General features: G+C 40.6%; 1 protein-coding gene across 6 annotated transcripts in view; it reads right to left on the bottom strand.

The window, feature by feature from the left end:
• The window catches only part of hdac5 (histone deacetylase 5), a 288826-nt gene that overhangs the window by 111925 nt on the left and 163422 nt on the right, over positions 1–13479 (bottom strand). The gene's annotated exons all lie outside the window — the stretch shown is intronic.

The raw sequence follows: 13479 nt of genomic DNA on the forward strand, positions 1-13479 counted from the left end.
TCTATGGAAGGAAGCTCCAATAATGTAATGGGCTGGAGAACTTGTTTCAATGTTGTACATTTAAAATAACATTTTGCCCCCAGCCAACAAATCAGCCACTGTACGCATTTAATCTACAACAGTGACCACTTTCAATGTACTATATATTGACTATAAAATTGCTGTATGGCAATTACTGTATTGTGCTTTACAATAGTCAGAGGAGTGAAAAATGTTTCATAAAGGTAAGTTTATTCTTTTTATCAAGTACTAATATTTTTGGATGTTACTGACATTGGATGGGAATGTGGTTGTGCCATCAACTAAATGATGCTGAGAACATTGAGGTCAACATAACTGACTGAAAAAAGCAAAGTATTGGTGCATTATGGCTCACTTGAAGACGAGATTCAGATTTTATGACATATGCATTAATTGGGTGTACAAAAGAACTCATGAAAGTCATTAGGATTTATGATTGGAAAGGCATCAACAATCAGCTTGGAGTAAGGTTACTTGAGGAAGTGAGCGACAAGGATCCTGTTGCAGATAAGTGATAGTTGTGTGCACACATTACTGCTGTGAGTGTCAGTGAGACAACCAGCAGCAGACCAGGCCAGTAAATTCAATTCCATTCCTTTAATCATCCTAAGTCCGCATACTTGCTAAACTTCTACATGTATTATTGATTAATCTAATTGTCATTTCACCAGCTCTGGGATTTGTGGACATTGCATGGTGGTGCGGCAGTTAGCGCCAGGAACCTTGACTCAATCCCGGAGTGCTATCTATGTGGAGCTTGCGCGTTCTCCCTGTGGCGTTGCAGGTTCCTGCTGGTGCTCCGCTGTCCTCCCATATCCCAAACATGTGCCAGTAGGTTAATAGGTGACTATAAATTACCCGTTAGAGAGTCATAGTCATGTAGCACAGAAACATGCCCTTCACCTCAACGTGTCTATGCTGACCATCAAGTCATATCTATACCAATCTCATTTACAGCACTTGCCCATAGCCTACTGTGCCTTAGCGATTCAAGTGCTCGTTCAAATGCTATTTAAATATTGCAAGAGTATCTACCTTCAGCATCTTGAGAGTTATTTTTCACTATCTTAATATTTTCCAATAATCTCCTGGCCACTGACAATAGACTAAATGGCCTACAATTACTTGGCTTATCCCTGCTGTCCTTTATAAATAAAGTTAGCACATTTGCTGAATTTCATTTATCTGGCACCTCATCTGCAGTTAGCAAAGATTTAAATATTTCCATCAGGGCCCCAGCAATTTCCTCGCATTGCAGCCTGGCATTCATCTCATCAAGGCATGGGGATTTATCCACCTTTCTACCTGCTAAGGTATTGAATAACTACTCTTTTAAATCTTAATGTGCTCTAGAAATTCACCATTCCAACTAAAATCACCTACAAAATGTCCCTCTCTTTGGCGAATACAAATGAAAACTATACATTTAAGATCTTGCCTACATTGTCTGGCTCAACACACACGTTGCATCCATGGTCCCTAATATGAGGTTATACTCTTGATCTCAGTCCTAAAAGTATCTACTAAACTAAAATGCCCATGTATCCCATGCATAGATCAGTAACTAAATAAACTAGAAATCAGAAATTTTGTATGCAAATTAGATTTAGCATAGATTTGGTTTTCTAAAACTTCCACAGAAGGCCCTCCATTATTCAAAGGGGGCCTGACTTTTAATTTTCCCGATTGAAAATTGGTGAGGTTTTTAATATCTATGTCTGATGTACTAAATATTTGGGTGAACCTCACCCAAGTACCTTTGTTCCATCTGAACCCAAAGAGAAACTGAAAATTTGGATGGTAAGTTTCTGAGGGCGGGCCATCTACGATTTACAAAGGTGAAACTAACCATGAAAAATAACTAAGTTTAGAAAGGATACTAGAGAAATGCTTCAGATACTATTAGAATCAGTTTACAAAGACCAAGGAACGCTATTTCTTTTGAATGTTTCTGGTGGAACGAGAAAAACCTGTCTTGTTAACCTACATTTGACTAAAATTCGAAGACAAAACATGATGTCCTGGCCATGCCATCGTTGGGCACTGCTTCAATACTTTGGCAACATGGAAAATGCCTTTTATATTTGTCAAATGTGGAGGTTACAATGTGTGACACTGGTCAGGGAACTGCAAAGAAAGAAAATTCTAAAAGGTCGTAAAGCTATTATCTAGGATTAATATAGGATAGTTCACAAAGCAGCTATGGAAGCACTGGATCGAATGTTGCAAGATCTTCAATGCAACAATAAATTGATGGGAGGTGCTGCTTTAGTGTTAGCTGGAGATTTTCAATCAAATACTACCTGTTATGCCATCAGTAATTTCACAGGGTGCTAGAGCAGATGAATTGTAATTGTAAACTTATATTAAAGCTTTATATATTTTTGGAAAATATTACATGGTTACACTGGAAAACCAAAGTGTAAGCTCATTTGACAAACAATCCATCTGAATGAGAGTTCGGTTTGAATTTACTCAAATTAGGAAATGAGGAAGTTAAACATGACTTAACAGGAATGATTTCGATGAAAAAGTGGGCCAAATTGCTATATCATTTCATGATCCGAGGCAAAGGTTTTTCCTAATGCTACTCAACACGATGAAAGAGCAATTTTAGCACCAAAAAGATGATGCAGTGCATACCATGAATAAAGACCTTTTTTTTTTAAAGCTTCCATGACAACCTGTACAATATAAATCTATCGACACTGTGACAGGCACTGAAGAGGTTGTCATTTTTCTGTTGAATTTTTAAACTTCTATCACCAACTGGGGTTGGTTAATTATTAATTAATTTTTCATTAATTATTGTCACGTGTAATGAGATAGATTGGAAAATTTTGTTTTGTGTCCTTTCCAAGCATATCATACCATACACAAGTGCTATCATATGATTACAGAACGAAGTGCAAAAAGGTAAGAATGCAAAAAATAGCATTACAGCTATATAAGTACAGAGTGCAAAAGATAGCTACAGAGAAAGTGTCGAGAAACAGAAAGTGATTGGGCTGCAAAATCATCCTAAGCATATGAGAGATCCATTCAAGATCTGAAAACAGTGGGGTGAAAACTGTTCTTGAATCTAGTGGAACATGCTTTCAAGCCTTTGTTTCTCCTGCCCAGCAGGTGCAGGGGAGAAGAGAGACTGACTGGAATGTGAGTGAGTGGTCCTTTGCAACTTCAATGAAAGAAGAACACCACCTTGGCCATGCTCACATCTCACTGCTACCATCGGGAAGAAAATACTGGAGCCTGAGAACTGTTATCTCCAGATTCAAGAACAGCCTCTTCCAGCAACCATGAGGCTCCTGAACCATACCGCACAACCCGAGGCACAACCATACCTCAGTAACAATCTACTATGGACTTTGTGTTCGAAGCACTATATAGTTTTGCTTGGCACTATTATGGTCTGGTTACTTAGTATCACTGATTACTAATTTATTGTATTGATCATTATTGTATATTTACGGTTGTGTTTTTGTACGAATGGGCCTGTAAAGCGACAAGAAAGAATTTTGTTATTTCATTTCCAGTGCACATGACAATAAAATTATTTTGACTCTCTTGTTATGTTCTCTGCTTTCCCGAGGCAGTGTGAAGTGTAGATAAAGTTGATGCGAGGGGGGAAGAGAGGGGGCAGTAGATATCCGCGATAGGCTGGGCAGCATCCACAAGTTTCGATAATTTCTTGCAGTCTCAGGCTGATCAGTTGTCATACCAAGTTGAGAGGCGTCAGGATAGGATGCTTTCTGTTTCAAGAACAGCTTCTGTAGAAACTGAAAAAGCCATTGGAGATAGGCCAAGTTTCTTTCATCTTCCGAGGAAGATGAGGCTTTCTTGGCTGCATTGCTGAAGTGGTTGGATCAGGTCAAATTGCTGGTGATATTTACACTGAGGAACTGACTTTTGCTGAAATTGAGGGAGAGATGGATGCCTTGACACCCTATTACTAAGCTCTATCTCCTTTCTGTACTCTGTACCATAATTGTTTGGGGTCCGGTCCACTACGGTAGCATCAACTGCAAAGTTGTAAATGGAGTGACAGCAGAATTTGGTGCACCGGTTAGGATAGAGGGAGTTTAGTAAAGGGTTGTGGACGCAGCCTTGCTGAGCAGCAGCAGTGTTAAGAATTATTGTGAAGGATGTTTTGACAGTCATCTTTACTGTTGTCTATGGGTCAGTAAGTCAAGGATCCATTTGCAGAGTGGGTTGCTGAGTTCTAGATCCAGGTGCTTGGAGATGAGTTTGGTTGAAATTCTGCTGTTGAAGGTGGAACTATAATCAAGAAATAGAAGTTTGATGTAGGTGCCCTTGTCATCCAGATGTTTCATGGAAGAGTGTAGGGCCAGGGACATCTGTAAATTTGTTGTGACGATCGATGAATTACATTAAAAGTAGGCTGTCTGAGAAGCTGGGGATGACTTTTGCAATGATCAGCACTTCATGATGGTGGATGCCAGTGGCACGGGATGGTAGATGTTGTTACATTACCTTGTTTTTCTCTCGGATCTCATCTAATCTTGTTTTTCTTTGGCACTGAATGAATGCTATCTTTTTAAAGTAGGTAGAAACCACAGTTTTGCATCAGGAGAGGTTAAAGATGTCTGCAAATACTCCTGCTAGTTGGTCCGTGCAGGTTCTGAGGACACAACCATGTCTCCATCGGGTCTGTGACTTTCTGCATGCTCACTCTCAGGATAGCTACGATGATGACCATGTGTACAGGTGCATCCAAGGCTATAAGATGGACGATGTCATTTCACTGACCTTCAGTTCAAAACAAGTATAGATGCGTTGTGCCAGTGATATTGCTCGACTTTACTTTGCCATCCATTACAGCATGCAAGCCTTGCCACAATCGAATAATGGCTGTTTGGTTATTCTGGGACTCTTTCCGGTGGGCGGCGCGACTCACGTTGCAGCGGCCTTTGCAGTCCGTCTGTCTTTTTATTATTTTCTGTCTCGTTTCAATGTAGTTTTTATTTTATTTATTTTGACGGGGTATGTGTGCGGGGGGGGGGGGGGGTGGGGAAACGTTAAAATCTTTCCCCTGCATGGGAGACCTGACCTTTTCTTTGTCGGGTCTCCGTTGTCGTTGGGGCTGCAACGTGGAGCGGCCTCCAGCAGGAACGATCTGGGGCTCCAGTCGCGGAGCTGCGGACCTACTCACCATCACGAAGCTGGCCGAGTCCGGAGCGGGTGGAGCGGTGCTGTGACCCGACCCCCGGAGATTCGGAGGCTCCAACCGCAGGTCTGGCAGACAGGAACACCGGGAGCCCGCGGGTCCCTGCTGGGAGACCGCTTTTCGGGGCTTCCGCAACGGCGACTTCTCCCGCCCGAGTTGCGGGGTTGAAGATTACCTGGAGCGGGGCCTTACATCACCGCCCCGCGCGGCTTGGAATGGCTGCGGGACTTTGCTAGCGCCCGCCGGGGGCTCCAACAACAAGACCCGGAGCGTGGCCTTGCATCACCCGGTGTGGCTTTAATGGCCGCGGGACAATTACCATCGCCCGCCGGGGGCTTTGACTCTGACATCGGGGGGGAGAGGGGAGTGCAGGGGAGAGATACGTTTTTTGCCTTCCATCACAGCGAGGAGGAGATGCGCTGTGATGGATGTCTGTGTAAATTGTGTTGTGTCTTGGGTCTTTTTCTTTTTGTATGTATGACTGCAGAAACAGCATTTCATTTGGACCTCAACGAGGTTCAAATGACAAATAAAATTGTATTGTTGTATTGTATTGTATTGCTTGGTCCCAGAATAATTATCTCTTGGCATCCATGATGGCTTGGTGAAGGTTGTACCCAGATTTCCTCTACAGGTCGGGATCACCCGACTTGAACGTCACAGATTTGAACTTCACCCAGGAGTGGACCTTACAGTTCACCTATGGTTTCAGGTTGAGGAAAACTTGGATTGACATTTTTTGGCACACAGTTCACTATTCACTGACTTATTAAGTTTGTGGCAGCAGCAGCATTCTCATTTATTTTGGCTGCAGTATCCTTCAATATGGTCTGGTTCGCCGACTCAAAGTATGTATGTCGGATCTCATCTAATCTTGAATTAAAAGAAGGAGATTCAATAATGCTACTTAGGAATTTGGATACAATGAAAAAAATGGAACAGCACACGATTTTCAGTTCAAAAATTACTACCGCATGTAATAGAGGTTACAAAATCTTTGGTAATGGTGTTGGGGAAAATATTTTCATCCTTCGGATTCCAATTACTCCATTAAATCCAAAATGAATTTTCAACTCAAGCAACTTCAGTTCCCTATTCAACTTAATTTGCTGTGAGCTTCAATAAGGCACAAAGACAATCACTAAAATAACCTGAACATTATAACACTGGATTTGAAAGAAATGTAATGTATTCTAAAGCACTTCGAAATCAAGTAAATTTATACCTGCACAACAACATACTTATAGAGAATGTTATTACTTGCAACTTTTGTATACATATTTATTTTAGAATGCAAGTTTTGGCTGGTATCTTTAAGTGACAATTTTAATCCCCTAATATTAATAAAATTATTTTTAAATATTTAAACGATGTTTTATCTACAAAGTGTGTCATAAAACCCAATTGTATGGAAATAAATACAAACATCATGATTGCAGCATAATAACTTAAGCAAAGCTTGATATGCTGGCTACGTGGATGAGAGCGGAGACAAAGGCTGAATGAACCAACTGCCCACAGCACATTGGAACCAGGGCACACTCAAGATGAAGTGTGCAAGCAACTGAAAAAAAGTAACATGAATAAAAATAATTGTATTGGGGAAATTAATGGAACTGACTGCCTCAAAAAGGCTGGCAGCATCATCAAGGACCCACACCATCCTGGCCACACACTCATCTCCCCGCTACCTTCAGGTAGAAGGTATAGGAGCCTGAAGACTGCAAAGTCCTGATTCAGAAACAGCTTCTTCCCCACAGCCATCAGGCTATTGAACTCAATTCAAACAAAACTCAGAACATTAATAGCCCATTATCTGTTTATTTGCACTTTATCTGTTAAATAAAAATGTCTTGCTCCAAATTATATACAACCACAATGGTTTGTTCTCCCTATCAAAGGCCGTATATTGTTGCATTTCAGTGATTGCAATGGAGGAACGTCAGATAGATTCCAGGGATCGATGTATGATAAAGTGAGGTGGGCAAATTCTTATGGAAGTTGATAAGGTAAACTCAGGGATTTTTTCCTTCATGGTTTCAGTGTCTAGATCCAAAGATCATACTCAAAATAATGGATTTGCTATTTAAGAGTGAGATAAGAAAAAAAATCTGCAGATGGAAGGTAGTGAATCTCTATACAGGGTTGTGGAGACTCAGTCACCGAGCATATTCAAGATAAGTATCAATAGATTTTTGGATATTCCACAGATGTGCAATTGCACCAGTAAAATAGCACTGAAAATAAGCCTGTTCATCAGCCTAACAATGCTCAACAAAAAGTTTGGATTTAAAATATATTTGTTGCCTTACAAAGACGACAAAAACAAAATTCTGGACTTTGCATGAGAAATAATTTTCCTTCATACAATCTATTTTACAAATTTTAGAAGACGTTTAAGAAGTTCTGATTGGATATTGTAAGATCTCTTACACTTTAGCAAAGGAATAATGCATCATGCTGAACTGTGATACGACTTAAGCTTGAAATCACGTGTGCAAATGGTTTATTTTTAAATATGTATTCCCTCTTGCAGCAAGGAATACAGCAGGGTATGCAGATACTGTGCTGCACTGCAGTAAAGTAATCATGGAATTTACACTGCCTCTATATTTTTGGGACAAACATAACAGTTCAATCACAGAGGGCCATTATATTGTTTTTAATGAAATAGGTAGCGTGAGTGATATGATAACACCACCAGCAGAAAAAATGCAAAATGTCTTCCTACGAGCCATTTTTCTGCAGCAGTCTATGTCTCTGTTGCAATAACTAAAGTTGGTGGCATAATGCAAACCTAACACAGTGGCTGCTACTTGACAATATAGCAGTATTTTTTAAGCTTTCAATAAAATACGGACAAATAAATACCTTTAATAATAAAATGCCAAACCTGGATCTCGATGGGGTTTTTGATAAATATACACACTTTAAATAATGTATCCCATCATCTGTTAATTGAAGAGGGCTTGTCATGCATGATACATTTAATTTGGATTCCTTTAACCTCTAAACTTGCTTGCAGGTAAGTGATCCGTTTCCTTTCATTATCCTAGATTATGCGGAAGAAATTTTATTATGCAGTACAACGTTTTCACGTGTTGTACAACTGAATCTTCATCAAAAAACCCGTAGCTCATGCTCTATAATGATGCATGCACTTTGCACGTATAATCTGCACATGTGGAGGCCACCAAATACAAACAATTATGTTGAATATCATATCATGTGCATTTTGGTATCATGTTAAGAAGTGATTATTACTATGTGGTCTGCATATAGTGTGGGACTACGAAGTTTCAGGCTTTAACAGAAATGTTGCGGTCAGCGTAGAAAGTAAAGTGAGCCCAACAAGTAATACCTGGCCTCCTATCAAGGAAACGCCTTTAAGTGGCGTACCGAGCTTTCATTCAGTCATGTCCACCCCTTTTGAAGCTCATCTTCCCAGGATCTCGATCAGCAAATAAATGGTCTCAGTCCAACCACATCCATCCTGACGTTGGTCCAAAACCCACTCCAACTTACTCCATGCTCTTCCTACTCCATTTATCCTTCCATGCATCTGCTACCCAACACAGAACTGACTTTCCCAGACAGTTCTGCAATAACCTTTATTATTTTACAGCCACTTGTGTTCTGCCTTTTGGTTTAACATTGAATATATAACATTAAAAATGGAAGGCCATATATGAAAACAATTAATCAAACTTAATTTGACAAATTATTCTAAGTAATAGATACCAAGGCAGATTTTTATAAATAACCACTGGATATCCCATATAGTGACTCATAACAAGTTGAAGCAAGAACTCTTTAATAGGAAGAAGGATTAGGAGGATGCAGTAAGGGTGGGGGAGGGGCTAGTGCAAAGACAGAGGAATGTGTCTTGCGGAAGGCAAGAGACAGCTGAAAAATCTAATGGCAGAAGGCCCATATCATTGCTTCTTTTTGTGTGCTTTCTTATTTTCTTTCAAAGGAAATGTGGTGAAGGCAAGAGGCACAAGGAGAGAGCTTTCATTATGCTGAGACTGACCGAGTAATCTTTCGTGAAAAGAACAAAAGATTTTGTGACTGAGCACATACAAAAAATAAAATGTTAATATATGGTCTCAATGATGAACATAATCACTTACATATTTCCCTCAGAAGCTTCCCTGTTGCCCACCATTCAGCAACTCTCACTGCCTCTAGTCCAATTAACTGCCAATCCCAATCACGTAATTTCACCTATCTTACTCTTGCCTTTCCCACACCTTTTCAGTTTTCCTCTGAACACTGTACGAGTCCGACGATGGGTTTCGACCTGAAACGTCACCTATTATTTTTCTCCAGAGATACCGCCTGACTACTTGTTAAGTGCACTACATGAAATATCAGTTGTCATGTGATTTTCATCAGTTGTGGCAAGATTCACACATATTTTGGGGGTGGGGGAGTGTGGAGGAGGGTTGTTGGTGAATGAATCTTTCATTAAAGAACATCCATTTTATCCATAATCAACAGCCAAATTCTATGGCTTGAATGTACACATTTATAGTATTATTGGCAGTACTATTGGCAGCGCGGCTCTCGCCAGCAGCGGCCTCTGCAGTCCGTCTGCGTTTTTATTATTTTATGTCTATGTTTTAATGTAGTTTTTGTTATTTTTGTTGGGGTATGTGTGTGGGGGGGTGGGGGTGGTGTGGGGGGGAGGGGGAAACTTTTAAATCTCTCCCTGCACGGGAGACCCGACCTTTTCTTTGTCGGGTCTCCGTTGTCGTTGGGGCTGCAACGAGGAGCGGCCTCCAGCAGGAAAACCGGGGACTCCAGTGCCGAACTCACCTCACCGTCGCGGAGCTGGCCGAGTCCAGAGCGGGTGGAGCTGTGGTGGACGCTGCTGCGACCCGACCCCCGGAGATCCGGTGGCTGCAACTGCGGGTCTGGCGGACGGCACCGGGAGCCCGCGGGTCCCTGCTGGGTGACCGCTTTTCGGGGCTTCCGCAACGGCGACTTCTCCCGCCCGAGTTGCGGGGTTGAAGAGCACCTGGAGCGGGGCCTTACAGCACCGCCCCGCGCGGCTTGGAATGGCTGCGGGCTGCGAGCGCGCACCGGGGGCTCTAACACCAAGACCCGGTGCGCGAACTTGCATTACCCGGCGTGGCTTTAATGGCCACGGGACAATTCGCCATCGCCCGCCGGGGGCTTTGACTTTGACTCTGACATGGGGGGGGAGAGTGCAGTGGAGAGAGAAGTTTTTTTGGCCTTCCATCACAGCAATGTGATGGATGTTTATGTAAAATATGTTGTGTCTTGGGTCTATTTGTTGTAATGTATGGCTGCAGAAACGGCATTTCGTTTGGACCTCACGGGGTCCAAATGACAATAAATTGAATTGTATTGTATTGTATTGTATTGTATCTGATATAATTGGATAGCATGCAAACAAAAGGTTTTCACACTATCTCAGAACACGTGACAACAATAAACAAGTAATAACTATATTTCTTCTAATGAAAAAAATGTATTAACCTGCAAAAGCAAGGAAAGAAAACTAAGAATTTGGAAAATCGATAAACAGTCTCATCATGAGAAATCTTTGAATGCATATCCATATTTTTCAACAGGCAGTGTTTAACATTCTGGTCTACATTCCATCAGCAAAATAGTGAACTATTATCGATGTTCACTTTATCAAACCTAATCCTCCTTTGCCTCAAGTAATACATCAATTTTAATCTTTATGTTTGATTACCATTTTTCACTCACTAAAATTGTTCTAAAATTAGGATTTGAAGTCAGAGGAAATAATCACCTTGCTGTTTCAAATGATATGTTATCATAGTTGCTAAATATTAATATTTCCAGTAATTTTAACCTTAGAAAATTACAACCACAGAGACATTGGTAATCCATATAGTTGCTTATCATTTTCATCACACCTTGACTGATCGGAGCATCTATTATATAACAAGAATAGTAGCACCCATACAGTCTTTGACGAGAGTAAATGGCACATGATCAATTCTGCATTTTCTTCTGTGGCTCTGCAGTAACAATAGCAATATTGACCTTTGGTTTTAATTCATGCTTCGATAAACAATAACTATGGAGCCACACAGTGGTTTCAAACACAAAATCAAAACGGTTATTTATAATCAAGTAGCACTGTGAGAACAGCTGAACATTCACAAAGAACTTGATCCAGTGGAAACCATGATAACATGCCACACTACTGTTGGCACTAACAAAATTAAATAATTTATAAAGGAGATTAACACCGTGTCATAAAACAACAGCCACTGACTGAACCTCAAGGGTCCACCAAGCTGCCCTTAGAGATAATGCAAATCACAAGTCATGGACTAATTGACTTTCTACAGAGCACGTTCTTGGCACAATGCAAAGTAAAACAAACAAGGTAGTAACCACAGGTTGTAGCTTCCTGCTCAAGGTCTATCATGCAGACTTCATAGATGTCAAACCTAGTAGTAAGAGGCTAGTTTCCACTCCAGGCATTTGTACTTATTCAAGAAAAATGTAACCGAGGCGAAATAGATTAAGTAAACAATAGTTTTAAACCAGTGTTTTGTGCTTTTTGTGCATCTTTGAACAGCTAACAAAATAAGAGTTGTACTGTTGAAAAGGGAAGGATTACTGCTATGAATAGACGTAATTGTCATAGCAGGATTATTACCATACTAGAGATTATCTACTTTATACAATTGTAATCTCTTGAAAAGCTACACTAAATATAGATTGCATTCAACAGCAGCTGTTGATGGAGATGGGTTATCTGTACAAAAATAGAGCTTACATCAGCAGACGATGTCAATGTAGGCCTGACTCATTTCACAATTCAATAAACATTACAGTCAAATCTTATCAGTATTACCATTCATGAACACAAATAGCCCAGACTTGAATGGTAGCTCTTCCTAAATTTGTGATCTGTCTCCTATTCAAGAAAATGTTGGCGTTTTGACGTCAAATGGCAACAGTGAGACAGGTGACCCTTTCAGTTCAATAATTTATCACAAAATAAAGTATATTAATCCAACGCAGCTGCTGCTAATGCCTTGGTGTGTTGGTGACTCCCACACAGTGCTTCTGCTGCTTAGGATTTAACCAAGTGCTTTTGGTTGAATTAGGCTAATTGAACCAAATTATTTTATTAACAAAGAAACAATACTTAGCATTTTTGCAACTATAAATCAAATAAGGCAAAATATATAGCACATTATCAAGTAATGTTCAGAATCATAACCTAAAAATTTCACTCTTAGGTTTTACTAGTGCTAAGGTGGCAGCGTTTTACTGGGAATGCTGCTTTTAAAGTGCTATAAAAATGATAATCTTATATTGCATGGTTCCCAGAATATTTTAGTTGGGCTTCCCTGTATCAAGATGTGTTGTGTCAGTTTGATAGCATGCTATTATTTTGATTTACTGCAAGATCTCACAGTTGTTGGCATTTAGCCTTGAAACTGGATTCAGAGGAGCTAGCCATTAAAGGGGCACCTACACAGGTAGCGCTTCTCCAACTATTAGAGGTGACTGGCAGTTGAAGAACGGTGCTGCAAAGGTAGAAGAGGAAAGGGGGTATATTCCCAACGTCCGAGCAAGCGAACCAGTTTAGTAGAATAAATCATGAGCTGGATGTAGGTTCTGAGGGGCAGGGGCTTTTGGAAAATCGCCAATTCGCTCCAGGCTAGATATTGCCTGGGAAGTCTCAGTATGCAGTAATATCACATGACAAAAAACAATGAATGCCCATGTTTTGAAGAAACTGCAATGATGCAAGCACAAGCCTCTGCCTACTCCTTCAACACCTTGAGTAGAGTTTGGGTGACATACGTGATGCAACAATGAACTGCAAAATGTGTCATAAATTGCTGGCTCGGAATGATCTTAAAGCTAGGAAGCTGACAGCAGCCATCACTTGGAGCTCAATGGGCAACCCAAGATTTATAGAAACATTAGACCAAGCAGCACTAGGCCAACCAAATCTTTGAGTTTTCATCAAGATCATGAATGATCTTCTACCTCAGCACTATTTTCTCGCACAAAACTCAGTGAAGGTAGATTCTACACATTCACTCTTTCCTCGTATGGCAAACCTGCCATTCATGGAAGCAGTTTAATGCATCTTTGCTGCACTCCTTTTCAGGCAAAAACATCCTTCCTTTGATAAGGATGCCAAAACTGTATCTTATACAGTGCCCTCCATAATGTTTGGGACAAAGACCCATCATTTCTTTATTTGCCTCTGTACCCCACAATTTGAGATTTGT

The sequence above is a fragment of the Amblyraja radiata genome, chromosome 16 (genome assembly GCF_010909765.2).
Source record: "Amblyraja radiata isolate CabotCenter1 chromosome 16, sAmbRad1.1.pri, whole genome shotgun sequence".
In the NCBI taxonomy this organism is placed as follows: Eukaryota; Metazoa; Chordata; class Chondrichthyes; order Rajiformes; family Rajidae; genus Amblyraja; species Amblyraja radiata.